This window comes from Eumetopias jubatus, unplaced genomic scaffold (assembly GCF_037043125.1).
Source record: "Eumetopias jubatus isolate StellerSeaLion01/CBP00866 unplaced genomic scaffold, mEumJub1_p1.0 scaffold_10, whole genome shotgun sequence".
Lineage (NCBI taxonomy): Eukaryota > Metazoa > Chordata > Mammalia > Carnivora > Otariidae > Eumetopias > Eumetopias jubatus.
Window position 1 is genome coordinate 106,779,201 of NW_028274816.1, and position 13,282 is coordinate 106,792,482.

General features: G+C 36.0%; 1 protein-coding gene across 7 annotated transcripts in view; it reads right to left on the reverse strand.

The window, feature by feature from the left end:
- SPOP (speckle type BTB/POZ protein) overlaps nucleotides 1–13,282 on the reverse strand; it is a 65,536-nt gene that overhangs the window by 24,958 nt on the left and 27,296 nt on the right. For 4 of the 7 annotated variants that reach the window (XM_028093692.2, XM_028093693.2, XM_088028316.1 and 1 more), the window contains one exon: nucleotides 7,755–7,805. The exons of the other annotated variants lie outside the window; for them this stretch is intronic. The gene's annotated coding sequence lies outside the window, so the exon portion shown is untranslated. The remainder of the gene's footprint in view (nucleotides 1–7,754; nucleotides 7,806–13,282) is intronic. 7 annotated transcript variants of the gene reach the window in all.

Sequence of the window (13,282 nt, forward strand, 5' to 3'; positions counted from 1 at the left end):
ACAACCAGGAAAAAAAAATACTACTTTGGTCTTGGCCATTTTTTTCTATCTTTTTTGCTTCTCATTTATTTTGTAGCCAAGTCTTTTTGGTTTTTCTTTTCTAATAATATCACCTTTATTCCAATTTTAAAGAAATGTCTAACCCAGCAGCTAGTAGCACTGGAAGATGAGCCTCAGACTCTGAGGAGCTTTAACCACACAACCTGCTGAGAGGGAAATTGACTAGGATAGCACAAGTCTAATTAATTTCACTCATAGCAGGCACCAGGGGCAAGGTGTTCATCAGCAAAGTAGCTTAGGGTTACATGAACTCTCTAGCACTTCATGCCAACTGCTGCAGGTACTCAGCAGAAAAACAATTTCAGAAAAGAGGAGGTCTATTTGGGGGTCATGATTTGAGAACCTCTGTAGGAGACAACTAGCACCAAAATATAGTATCCCTGGCTTCAAACAAGTTAGGACAAGACCATCCAAGTTGTCTAGTGAGAAATTTCTTTTCCAAAGCTTAGCAAACTTCCCAGTATGCTGACAACTCTGAGGCTGAACATGTCTATGATATACCACCATTTATTTTCCTGTTTACTCTATTAAATCCTGACCCATGAGGTGATACCTCTTTTGCGTCACACCAAAAAACATACTTTAGAATATCTGTCAACTATAATACTGCTCAAATTCCAATGAAGTTTCAAGTTAGCAACCAGTAGCAATCACTAACAGAATGTGTCTCAACAGGTATTAGAAGTCGATAAAGTTGCAAGTTATTTTTGCCAAGAGACTCCAGTCAATCAATATAGTATAATTTCTAACTAGAACATTAAACTCTAGAGAGTAGACAGAAATAAAAAAGATAATATTTTAATGCTGTCATGATGCAGATGCATGATACTTTCAATCAAACCTAGTGTACTTTTCTGCCTTCTTTTACACCTATGAACACTTCTGTTGCCTTCAGTAGACTTGAAGCTCTTTAAAAGGAATTTGCAACTCTTCTTCTTTACGTCCCCTTATCACCTAGCAGAGCCTGCCTAAAACAAGGCATTCAGCAAAAATACTTTGATGACTGAAACATTTATCCAGTTGCATTCTAGTTCATTAACTTTTCTGCTTGTTTCTCTCACATATCTCTAAAAGAGCCTTTGAACAGTGCTGAGTATATTAGATTTGCAATGTGATGAGAATCATTAATTTGTTCTTTTGGATGAGTTACACACAAAGCCAAAAACTCCTAGCCGGGCACTCTCAAGTATCTGCTCTGGTAAAACTAAGGTTCTCATCCAGTACCAAGTGTATCTTCCTTCTACAAGGGGAAAGAGACCGGATATAATTTCCTTCATTTTGAAAACATGAATCAGTAATTTGAACTAAACTCTTATGTAATCAGGATTCTTTGAGGACAGAAGATGAATTCCCTATACAATGGAGGGAAATGTCCCAATAGTTTAACCTGCAGTATACGCAGAGCTAGGCTACAACACTCTCTGAAAAGTGTTACAAAGACAGCTTCTGCAGGTTTTTTTTGGTCTTTCTTTTATTCCCTATAACCATTCCTCTATCTTCAATCTAATCCAGTCATCCAGAGACTTAAAAAAAAAAAAGAACATCGACAACCAACACAGGCCTATCACATACATGATATCTGTAAGTTAGCCATATAGATCCATCGGTCTTAAAATTACAGGAATAAAAAAAATAATTACAGGAATAAGACTGAGAAGATAATATGAGACTGAACCATGAAACGGTTTTGTAAGTCAAAACTAGTCAAACATCGGCAATTTTATGTGGTTCAACATAATACACAAACATGCACAAGCTAGACGGATGGGAACATAGCTTCTTAAAAGAATGGTTTATTAGGGACTTTGTAGAAGTCTATTACTTTTTTTTCCTTTTGGTTTAAAGCCTTGTACAGTTTCCAAGTAAGGAAAAATCCCAATGTCATAACTATTTTAAACCTGAGAGACGTTGCATTTTCCCAAACAGAAGATGCCAAAAAGATTGTTGACCAAAAAACCCCACAAAACTATGGGAAGACTTGGATATATTCATTTTTGAGAAACTGATGTGACCTCAAAGTAATGTTTGTATTTCTCCTGTTACAGTGTCTTCAATAATATACAGCCTGTGAGATAATAACTTCTTTCTCATTACCCTAAGGATAGATTATTACAGGTCATACTGACTTCCTCTGTTGCAAGGTTTGAATGACTTTTGAAAATTTGTCATAGGTAAACTTAGTGCAATTCAATCTAGTCTAACAAAATACTAAATGTACCTTTTTTTTTTAAATTTACAGACACTTCTTAAAATGAAACTAAGGGTACTCAAGAGAGACCTCAATAAGCAAAGGAAAGATTGGGGTTTCTCTTATATCCCTTATCAGGTTCATGCTTTATAAAATTTACAAGTTAAAGATGACTGCTTTTGTCTTTATTGAGATATAACTGACATTTGTTTTTGTTTTCTTAAATTCTTTAACAAAAGGCTTTCGTATTAAGTGAATCTAAAGATCAAGAAGAAAAAGTCAACAGCCTAATGGAAAAATAGGTGAAGAACAGCCCATGGTTTGGAGAAATGTAAATACCAGTGGCTCTGAAATATATGAAAACATGTTCAACTCTCATTCATAATAAGATAAATGCAAATTAAACCACACACTGATTCATCAAGTGAATTGGCAAAGATCAAAATGTTTGATAACACTTGCTCAGGGTAAGGAGAACACTTCTGATTAGAGTATAAATTGTTACACTCTGCATGAAGGGAAATGTATATCAGAATGAATAAGAAATGCACATACCCTTTGATCCAGCAATTTTACTTCTAGAAATTTACCCTACTGATATATTTAATATGACAAACATAAAAGATTTTTTTCACTGTGGCATTATTTGTAATCACAAAAGAATGGAAACAACCTAAAAGTCCATCAACAAGGGTTTGATTAAATGAATTATGATACAAACAGACAATATAACAAAAATCTGTTTAAAATGGGGAGGTTCTTTCTATTTAAAAAGGCAAAAATATTTATTTATTTTAACATACACATAATATTCTCTGTAAAGCTATACAAGACCCTAGGGACACTGGTTACTTGCAACAAAGGAAACCAGGGTACTTGGGTGGGAAGGAACTTTCCATTGTATTTCCCTTTTGTACTTTCTGAATTTTGAACCATGTAAATATATTATCTTTTCAAATAAAATTTAAAAAAAATTTTAAAGCAATTAGCAGCCTTTACAATTAATTTTTCTAAGTGAGGAGATGGCTTATAAATCAGATCCTTATGAAAGACAAGATAGGAACTATCCAGTGGTTTCCATTGTTATCTGAGTAAAATTTACCTCCGTCATGACTGCCAAGACCTCAGTCTATGTCCCTGACCTCATCTAACACTTACCCTTCACAGTCACTATGCTTTAGTCACTCAGACCTTTAATTCTACTTAGCACACCAGGCTCTTTCCTGAGCCTGGAAAGCTCTTTTTTCCCTCAGATCTTTTCATAGCTGGCTCCTTGTCATTTAAATGTTCTATCAAAGTATAAGATCTTCAGAGAGGCCTTCCCTGACCCCCTACTTCTACCCTGTCCCTCTCATTACATTACCCTATTTTATTTTCTTCATTATCACTACCTGAAATGATCTTGTTTCAAGTTTCTTACTTGTCTATTGTCTTCCCCACCAGAAGTTAAGCTCAATCAGAGAACAGCATCCCCTGTACCTAAAATGGTATCATAACAGGCACTCAGTAAATATTTGTTCAGTGAAATTGCTGAATAACTAGACTACTGTCTTTGGGGATCATATTCTTCCTTAATGAGCTCCAGTTAAAAAGTTAAAGTTTGGGAGTTGCTGAGTAACAGCTACAGGAATCCAGGCACACTTATAAAACAATAAAACATTTTCAAAAAGAAAAGTATCAGTTCATCTCACTCCAATTTTAAATAACTCATTCAGTATGTTCCAAAACTAGGGGTGCCTGGGTGGCTCAGTCATTAAGCATCTGCCTTCAGCTCGGGTCAAGATCCCAGGGTCCTGGGATCGAGCCCCGCATCGGGCTCCCTGCTCCGCGGGAAGCCTGCTTCTCCCTCTCCCACTCCCCCTGCTTGTGTTCCCTCTCTCGCTGTGTCTCTCTCTGTCAAATAAATAAATAAAATCTTAAAAAAAAATATGTTCCAATACTATACTCTCCCTTGATCAAAAAAAAAAAAAAAAAAAAGTCCAGGAAAACTTGGGATAAAAGGTAAGCCTATACAGCTAAATGGGGGAGTTCCTAAATCTGTAAGACAACAGTAACATAAGCAAGTTTTCTAGAATAGGGCAATCCTGGTTATAGAAAGTACCACTACAACAGCTGCCAGGAATTCAGGCTAGACCTTGAGAGTTCTTTCAAGTTGAAGCCTATATAATAAAATTCCAGTATACTGATAAAACTGAGGCAGATCTTTAGTATCTTTACTTAGATTTGACCTTAAATTTTCACATCTGACATGCGGTTTGATTCCCTTAAAATTGACATGTAAACATATTTAACATTAAATATATACACATGTAAACATGTCCATGTATAAATATATAGAGACAGACATATCTCGGAACACATAACTAAGTTTTTTCTATACCAGGCTCATTTGTAGAACCTATTTTCTGCCGTAGCCAAATATTTATCTAATTAAGAGATTGAATTATTCTCGCAACTATTGTTATTTAAGGAAAACTCAGAAACAAGTATACTAGTATGTATGCAGGTCAGTACCTTTAAGATTCCCCAGTTTACAGATAACTTAGGCAAGCATAGACACTGAAATGATTGTAAGGATTAGATATACTTTCAAACATAAAAAGGCTATTTTACCTTCTTCTCCTCAATCTAAGTGTTATAAAATGGAGATTTACAGAAATAGCTTGGCTAGTAAGGCTCATCCAAAGCCAAGATGAAGATGAACAATAAGGTACATGAAAGAATCTCAAGTCATGGAAAGCAGTGGAATAACCAACAGATAGCTCCCACTGGCTCCCAAACCTTAGTGTGTGCTGGCTGTTTACAGGCTTTTACTGCCCTTCTCTACAGGTTATAAATAACTGCAAAGTGTCCTTGTCCCCAAGGAGACCTTTGCAGCCAGCTCAAAGGTTAAAATATGGAATAATTCTCACTTTGGATGAAACTCTTCCAGTTACCAGAAAAATGAAAGAGCAAAAAAATTTATTGCCCATCTAAGTTAAAGGCTGGGGAATCATTCCCTCTCCCTAAAATCTATCATTTATATAAAAGTTGTTATACAGACTTCTTTGCATAGTTCACCACCCCAAAAATATATCCAGGGAGAATACAATACATGCTCTGTTCCAAAAGCAAAGGTCTGTCCTGAAAGGGGCAGATGCCACTCAACAGTCTTATAGGATAGCATCTCTTCAGACCTTAAAGAAAGACTTCTTGAATTCTTTTGCTTTTTAATTTAGGGAAAAATGACTAACTGAGCTAAATGCATCTTGTCTCCACTTGGATGAGGGATCCAGCACAAGCAATCATGGTTTCAACAAGCATAGGTTTCACAAGGTCTGGGCTAATACAATCAGGTGATGTGCTAATGTTAATTACTGAACCCCTGCTAGGAAAAAAAGTAAAAACAAAAACAACTCTTCCAACTGCTTTAAAAAAAAAAAAAAAGGCAGTGTTCATCAGATCAAGCTTCTCCACACATTACTTTCAAAATCCATCATTTGGGAGATGTCTGAAATGGAAAGACAGGAATCCAAACAAATCTGTTTATAAAGGGGCTATTTCACTTCAAAATGGATCTCAGTTCCAAAGGAAAACATCTTTAGAAATGAAGTTAGATAGGCAAAACCAAATAATCAGCAACTTCTCTCTTTTCACAAATTATAATTATGTGTTGATTCCACTGATGACTTGGACAAAAATCTCCAGGGCCACAAAGAGCAAACTTAGGAAAGAAGATTTTAACACATCCCACGTGTTATCAAAGATTTCTCCTCTAGGTTGAGAAAATTCATTCTAAAACAAGAGCTAGAACAGAATTTAAAAAAAGAAGGAGGAGGAGGAGGAAGAGGGGAAAAAAACCTTATGGCTAAGAAGATATGTTTATTATATAATTATATTCTCAAAGCTGTTTCGAGATTTGGGAGGTTATAGTTTTTCACCCTCTCCCCTCAACTACAAACTACGAAGAACCTTATAAAATTCAAATAGTAAACAGATGAAAGGCTTGGCCGTAATACAATTTAAGTGTGTCCAATCTGCAAGGAGTTCAAAAATAGAAGACTCATTTCATGAAACAAACAGGCAGAGGTTGCATAACCCCACAAGGTCCTCTGGCCTTTCTGGAAACCAAATTCAACATGCAGTTCTCTTTGGCCATCAATACTTTAGTCAAGCCATTTAAAAATATTTCTTACTAACACAATTTGGCTACAGAAAGAGCTCAAGGAATACATAGCAAAGAAGATCATCTAAACTGGTCTTAAGGTATACTATGTGTACTAAGTTTCTTAACTTCAAAGCTGAAAAGGCCCATCCACTCCAGAAAATTTGGTATACTACAAGCACAACCAATTCTCTTCAGCATTAACTACTACTATCTAGCAGTACAGAATTTGGTATTCTCTGGAGATACTGTTCTTTATAAGAGACACTCAGGTGTCCCTTCAACTATGAAAGAAAGAGAGTGAAGTGTATTTTTGCTTTAATCTCCTTTAACCGTGGTCTTACCAGAAAAAATCTGATGACTGTTCACATGGATCCATGTCCATGCTCCTTGCTTAGAAACCATCTGCAGAAAATAAATTCCCTCTCCTTCTAAAGTTACTAAAAATAAGCCAATTTCTATGTTAATGTTAAGGTTCTAACTAAGCTAAATGGAACAAAGGACGGGCAGGAAGTTCTCAGTTTTAAATGTTCATTCCAAAATTCATGACACAAGGAAAAAGTAAAACCACACAGGCAGACAAAACAGGGGCAAGTTAGACAGAAAGTCTGTCTTAACAGAATTTCCTGGCTCCCAACAATTTGTGTCAGATTTTAAAAGACTAAAATGCAGTAATACCTATTTTACCCAATAAAACTCTGTAAAAACATACATAAACATTTGAGGCATGAATCTCATATGAAAAAGTAAAAATTTTAAGATGCTGGCCTAAATGGCAGGAACATCTTTTCAAGTTACCCATAAAGAGATGAGCTCTACATACATACACAAAGGCAATCTGCTCAGAATCAAATGCCTTGCTTTATTTCCTTTTATAAACTGTAATTCTCATTTCCCTGAAGATCTTTTCTAGGGAGAAAAATCATCTTACTCTAAGGTCTCTCTCTATATATCATCTATTATCAACCACTGATTACAAACGTAAATCCCAACTTTTCTCCCTTCCACCATTAGTGTAAAGCCTTATATTATATGCTGCAGTCACCAGAGAAGATCTGAACAAATAGCTATGGTTTACTCCAGGAAAGAAAATTTAAAATAAAACTTTTCAAGGCACATATGAAAAATGTTTCTTTAACATCATTTGTAATGCTCATTATTAAAAAACAACAACAACAAACCTTACATGTTTACCTTCTATGACTTCCAACTTTACATACCATTTTGCACTGAAATGAAACCGTAGATTGCACTCAAGATGTGCATTTTTTAAAGTCATGGTAAATATGTCTGTGTATTTCATTCTGCTTTTTTCCTCATGATCTTAAACTATGTTTAAAAGAAAACTATGTAAAAACTCACCAAGTTAAGTCAGTAGGAAGACTCTAATTTGTCTTGTCTAACAGGAAACCTCTGTTGGAAATAGAGATGATGAATCAGACTTAACCAGATTCTGAATCTCATACAAGTCTTTACTTATTTTGGCTATTCTGAAAGGGAAACCCTTACAAAAGCAGGTTATACATTTGCTAGGAATTCCTAGTCAAAAATCACCATTCTTATATTTTATCACTAGTTCTGGATATGCTATTTTTTAGTCATCTCTGAAAAAGATTATACTTTGATATGGAAGTCTGAAAAATCCAAGCTAATTCCTTTAATCAACTGGCCTATGAATGCAGCAAAAATGAAATAAATGGTTTGCTTCATGTCAACACGTACAAGATGGGGGTCATCATCACATTTGCCAGTTACCTCACAAACTGTTGAAAGAATTCTTATTTCATTTTTATGTCAAATGTCCTTTTTAAAAAGTGCTCTGTGGGTCAACTACACGAAAGCAAGATACATTTAAGCAAAGCAATGTATTCTATGGTTTTAATGAACAACTACCATAATGAGGTTCCTGGTGAAGACTGAGGCGATGTCTTGGCTAAAACACCCCCACCACCCTAATTATCTACCATAGCCTACAAAGTAACTCAAAACAGAAACAGGGCTAAGAGTGGTTGCCAGGCTTTCAGGAGCCTAACATAAGCAGAAAATTCTAGCACTCTCTTCCCTTTTGTGGGAAAATGAAGTACTGCATACATACTGGGTGATTCCTTAAAAATAGAATCTTTTCTTGAAAATCTAAACATTAAACTTTAACTGGTACACCTACAAATAAACTTCTCATTTTCATAAACCAGTCTAGTTACTATCAATAATGGAAGGAGCCCTCACCAAAAACTGTCCTCAACTACTGATGCTAAAACAGGCCAGTCTTGATCAGAAGAGTTAAGAGTAGCAAGAGTCAGGCTGAATTCATTTAACAAATATTTACTCAACACCAACTGTGCAAGGCATTCTTTCAGACACAGAGGTTAAAAAAAAAAGACAAGGTTCCTGACCCTCTGAGGGTAGACAGACAAATACCTCTTAAGACTCTGTAAGTAGTCCCAGGCAGAAGATGCCAACCAACTCTAAGAAATGAAAATGCTGAGTGTTGGTGATTCTTAAAACAGAAACCAATACCTTTAGTCCCTTACCCTGTAAAATAATTTTTTAAGTGTAAGGTTTTGGTTTCTCAGTTAATTTGCTACAATGAACATTTTCAGGCCCAGTGGATTAGCAAAATGTAAGGAGTCTGACAATACTGATGAGGACTGGGAGGAACAGGGACACCTATCACACTGTAGGTAGGAGGGCAAATTAATACAACCACTTTTGAAAAACAGTTTATTATCTAATAAAACTAAAGATCTAGCAATTCCACTCCCAAAAATGGCCCAGAGAAATTCCTGCACATCCATCAGCACACGTGACAAGAATGTTCTTAGCAGCCAAAAACATCAACAGTAGAATGGATACATAAATTATGGTACACTCATATAACAGGAAACTATATGGCAGTGAAATTAAACTACTGTTCTACATAACAACATGGATGAAGGTTACAAACATATTGTTAGGTTCTGAAAGAAGACACAGAAGAACACATACTATATTATTCTATTTATATAAAGTTCAAAAACAGACAAAACTAAATTATAATGGTTTGTAAGGATTCCTAGCTGGTAAAATCATAGAGAAAATGACTATCACAAATGTCAGACTCTCCACAAGAGTATGGGTTATGATCTAAAAGGAATACACAATATAGCAAGCTTCTGGGTGCTGGCAATGAGATATTTCTAGGTCTAATTGGTGGTTATATAGGTACTTGCTTTTTATAATTCATCTTTAAACTATAGTTATGTTTTATGTATTTTTCTATGTTTTATATTTCATAATAAAAATGTGCGAGACATATGTTAAAATACAGTAGCCACAAAGGTACACACACACATATATGTATGTATATATCCTCCTACATCTAAGAGTGAATACAATGTCTTGCATAGAATACACCCTTGTTTTTTTTCCAAGACAATTCATAAGGAGAAATCAGTAATAAAGAAGGGTCACCTAGGAATGAACACCTATAGACAGACTTTCCTATCATACTTTCTTTCTTTGAATTTAAATGAAATACCTAAGATCTGTATTTCAGGGAAATTTACAGTACTGACACAAATGTTTAAATCTGGCTACTCACCAGGAGCCATTAGTTAAAACCAGTCATTAGTTAAATAAAAAAAAGTATTATAAGAAATAATCCAGGGGTGCCTGGGTGGCTCAGTCGTTAAGCATCTGCCTTCGGCTCAGGTCATGATCCCAGGGTCTTGGGATCAAGCCCCGCATCCGGCTCCCTGCTCCACGGGAAGCCTGCTTCTCTCTCTGCCACTCCCCCTGCTTGTGTTCCCTCTCTGTGTTTCTCTCTGTCAAATAAATAAAATCTTAAAAAGAAAAAAAAAAAAAGAAATAATCCAAAGTTTCTGAAAGCAAAGCCAAGATACAGTATTTTTTGGTATTACCTTTTTAGCTTAATCATGGCCTCTCATGGAACCTCCAGTGACTTCCCATCTCACTTGGAGTAAAAGCCAAAATCCTTGTAATGGCTGAAAAAGGACTGCACAATCGGACCTCATTACCTCTCTGGCCGCACCTCCAATTATGTTTTCCTGACCTCACTATGTTCCAGTCAAACTGCCCTTCTTTGCTGTTGTTCCTGAGACAGAACAGACCCATTCCTGCCTCAGGGCTTTGTACTTGCCTTTTTCTCTCCCTGGGTAACTCTTCCCCTAGATACTCTCCTGGCACGCTCCCTCACCACTGTTGGGTCTTTCTGTTAATAGTCACCATCTTCTGTGAGGCCTTCCCTGACACCCTTAAAATGTCATCCCCTTCCCCAAGGCCACAATCCTATTCTTCCTTCATTACTTCATTTTTTTCTCTAGCACATAAAATCATCTACCCTACTATATCTGGAATGTATGAAAGGCAGACTCCTGTCTGTTTGTCCCCAGACTGTGTCTGGCACAAGGGAGGCCAGAAATAAATGCTTATTAATCTCTTTTTCTTTTGGATTTCTGTTCTTGAAAGATTAGACAGTAACTCCATATATTTAAAAAAAAAAAGTTTCCCCTCTATGTCAAATTTATTAACAAAAGTTTGTTTTACTAACAAGTTTCAGGTTTATTAGTATCAATGAGTCACGGGTAAGGTAAGACCTATAAAGAGTTGATACAAAGCTGCATTTTCCCCCTAACAAATGTGCAGTCCCTGTTCTAGTAATAACAATGCTGGGAAGCCACTGAGAGACAAGAACTCTGTTCTAGCGCACTGGTGTGCTTGTAATACTGGCGTACCCACTACAGGAGCTTCTTGACAAGACATTGCATGAAGACTGCTGCCTTTAGTTAGGCTTTTTAGTTTTTTTTAAATGAGGTTTTATTTTAATAGAAGGGGAAAAAGGTGTTTTTAAAAAGAATTATGTAAACAAAATATAATTTCAAGAAGAAAGTTCTTTCTATTTTTACTCCCACAAAAACGGAAGGCTTCTGTTATGCATCCTGATGAAATATCCCAACACGGTAACTACAGTTAGAGGAAAAAAAATTATTTTTGAGTTAGGTCCCAAAATTGTTATAGTAGTTTCCAGAATGAAAGGGGAAAAAAAAAACTCCATACTGTTAGTGTATCATATTATCTTATTCTAAAGAAAGATTTAAAATAGGAACATCTCTCCCCAGTATAAATTGTGGGATTGATGTGATAAAGAGCAGTTGAACTCCATTCAAACCTAGTGATTACAGTGGCAAACGGGAAATAATTCTCTAAACAAAACTGCCTATCAGGTGACACGACAGATATATCTGAGCATACAGACAGAGCTTATACTTTTGATGGAATGCTTCGCTCAAGTTAAAACCGGAGTAAACTTAGATCCAAAGGTTACTTTCCAACCACAGTACTTGTGACCTGAACCATATCCTAAGACATGAATAAATCTGCGAGAAAATACACAGGCATCTGATATTGCACGGTTACACTTATTACTAAGGCTTCAACATTAAGGGCTGATCAATTTTTAAAAAAATACTTCACACATAAATTCTTATCAAATTCTCAAAGATAGTTCACATATTCATGAGGTGAAAATATCATGACTATATATTCATACATGACGTGGTGGCCCAAATTAGTTGTTAAGAAAGGAAGTCCTACTCAAACACTTGCAGCAGGCAGAGTGTATTATTAGAGAAGAGTAACAGTTTTCATGTGTAACACTTCAGCATTCCAAGCGCTCAAAGCTCTGAATAGCATCCATGTTTAAAGGGGAAAAGACACGGAGCATAAAAATTAAAAATATACTCAACCTTGCAATGATTAAGAAAGTATAGTGGATTAAAGAGTCTAGACAAAAAAATTATAAATGAAAACTCCGATCATTGAAACATATGGTCCCTGAAAAAAATTTATCGGTAATAATTCTAATATAAGGTGAAGGCTTATATTTTTTTAATGCTTAATTTGGCTAAGAATGCTCCAAGAAACTCTTTTATGAATATCAGCTATGTCTGGATCATGCTGAATTTAGAAGATAACACAAGAATTCCCTGAACTGGACTGGAGATCAGTGCACAGCCCTACGCTTGGTGGGACGTATTCTAGGAGTTAAAAAGTAGTAAAAGACGAAGGGAGAAAAGGAAGAGGTAAGGAGTCATTGACATTTATGAAAAATAGCTACTGGACATGAGACAATAAAAATACAAAATACTGGAATGCAAAAGTTGCCAAATTTATCAGATTCCAAAAAGAATCCATGGGAAAAGAAAATTTTAGAACCTCTGACCCTAACAAAAGAAGTTGGCATTCTCAGTTATAAAAGGGTCTCCTCATCCCTGCCCGTCCCCCAAGTGATGATGTGAATACCAAAGTGGTGGCCCAGGTGGGAGAATTCAGGTAAGATACTGAGGAAAGAAAACAAACAAACAAACCAGGGAAGCAGCAAGAACAACCATCACAACAACAAGGAGGAGGAGGAGGAAAGCACAGGGATCCACGTGAGGCTGTTGTTCACTGGAGTTCTGTCTGTAACAGCAAATAAAGGGAAACAACTTAAAGATCCATCAAAGGGCTTGGAGAAACTGAAATATTCATAGTGAAATAAAAATTAAACAGCTAAAACGAGGGACCTAGATTTATATGCATCCAGATGGACAGATCTTGAAAAACAGTAAGCAAAAAAACAAATGACTATCATAGAATTTATATATTCACACACATTCTCTCTCTCTCACACACACACACACACACACACACACACACACACACACACACACACACACTGTACTGCAAGGATGCACACTGAATTCAGGGTAATAGTTGTCTCTGGGGAGTGAGGGTGGGAAAAAGAACAGAGGAAGTAAATAAAGAGGGATTTCAGCTAGAGAGGTTTGTCATAATCTTTCCATTTTGTTTGCCTTTTTAAAAAATGTTTCAAAAACAATGAATTCAGAAGA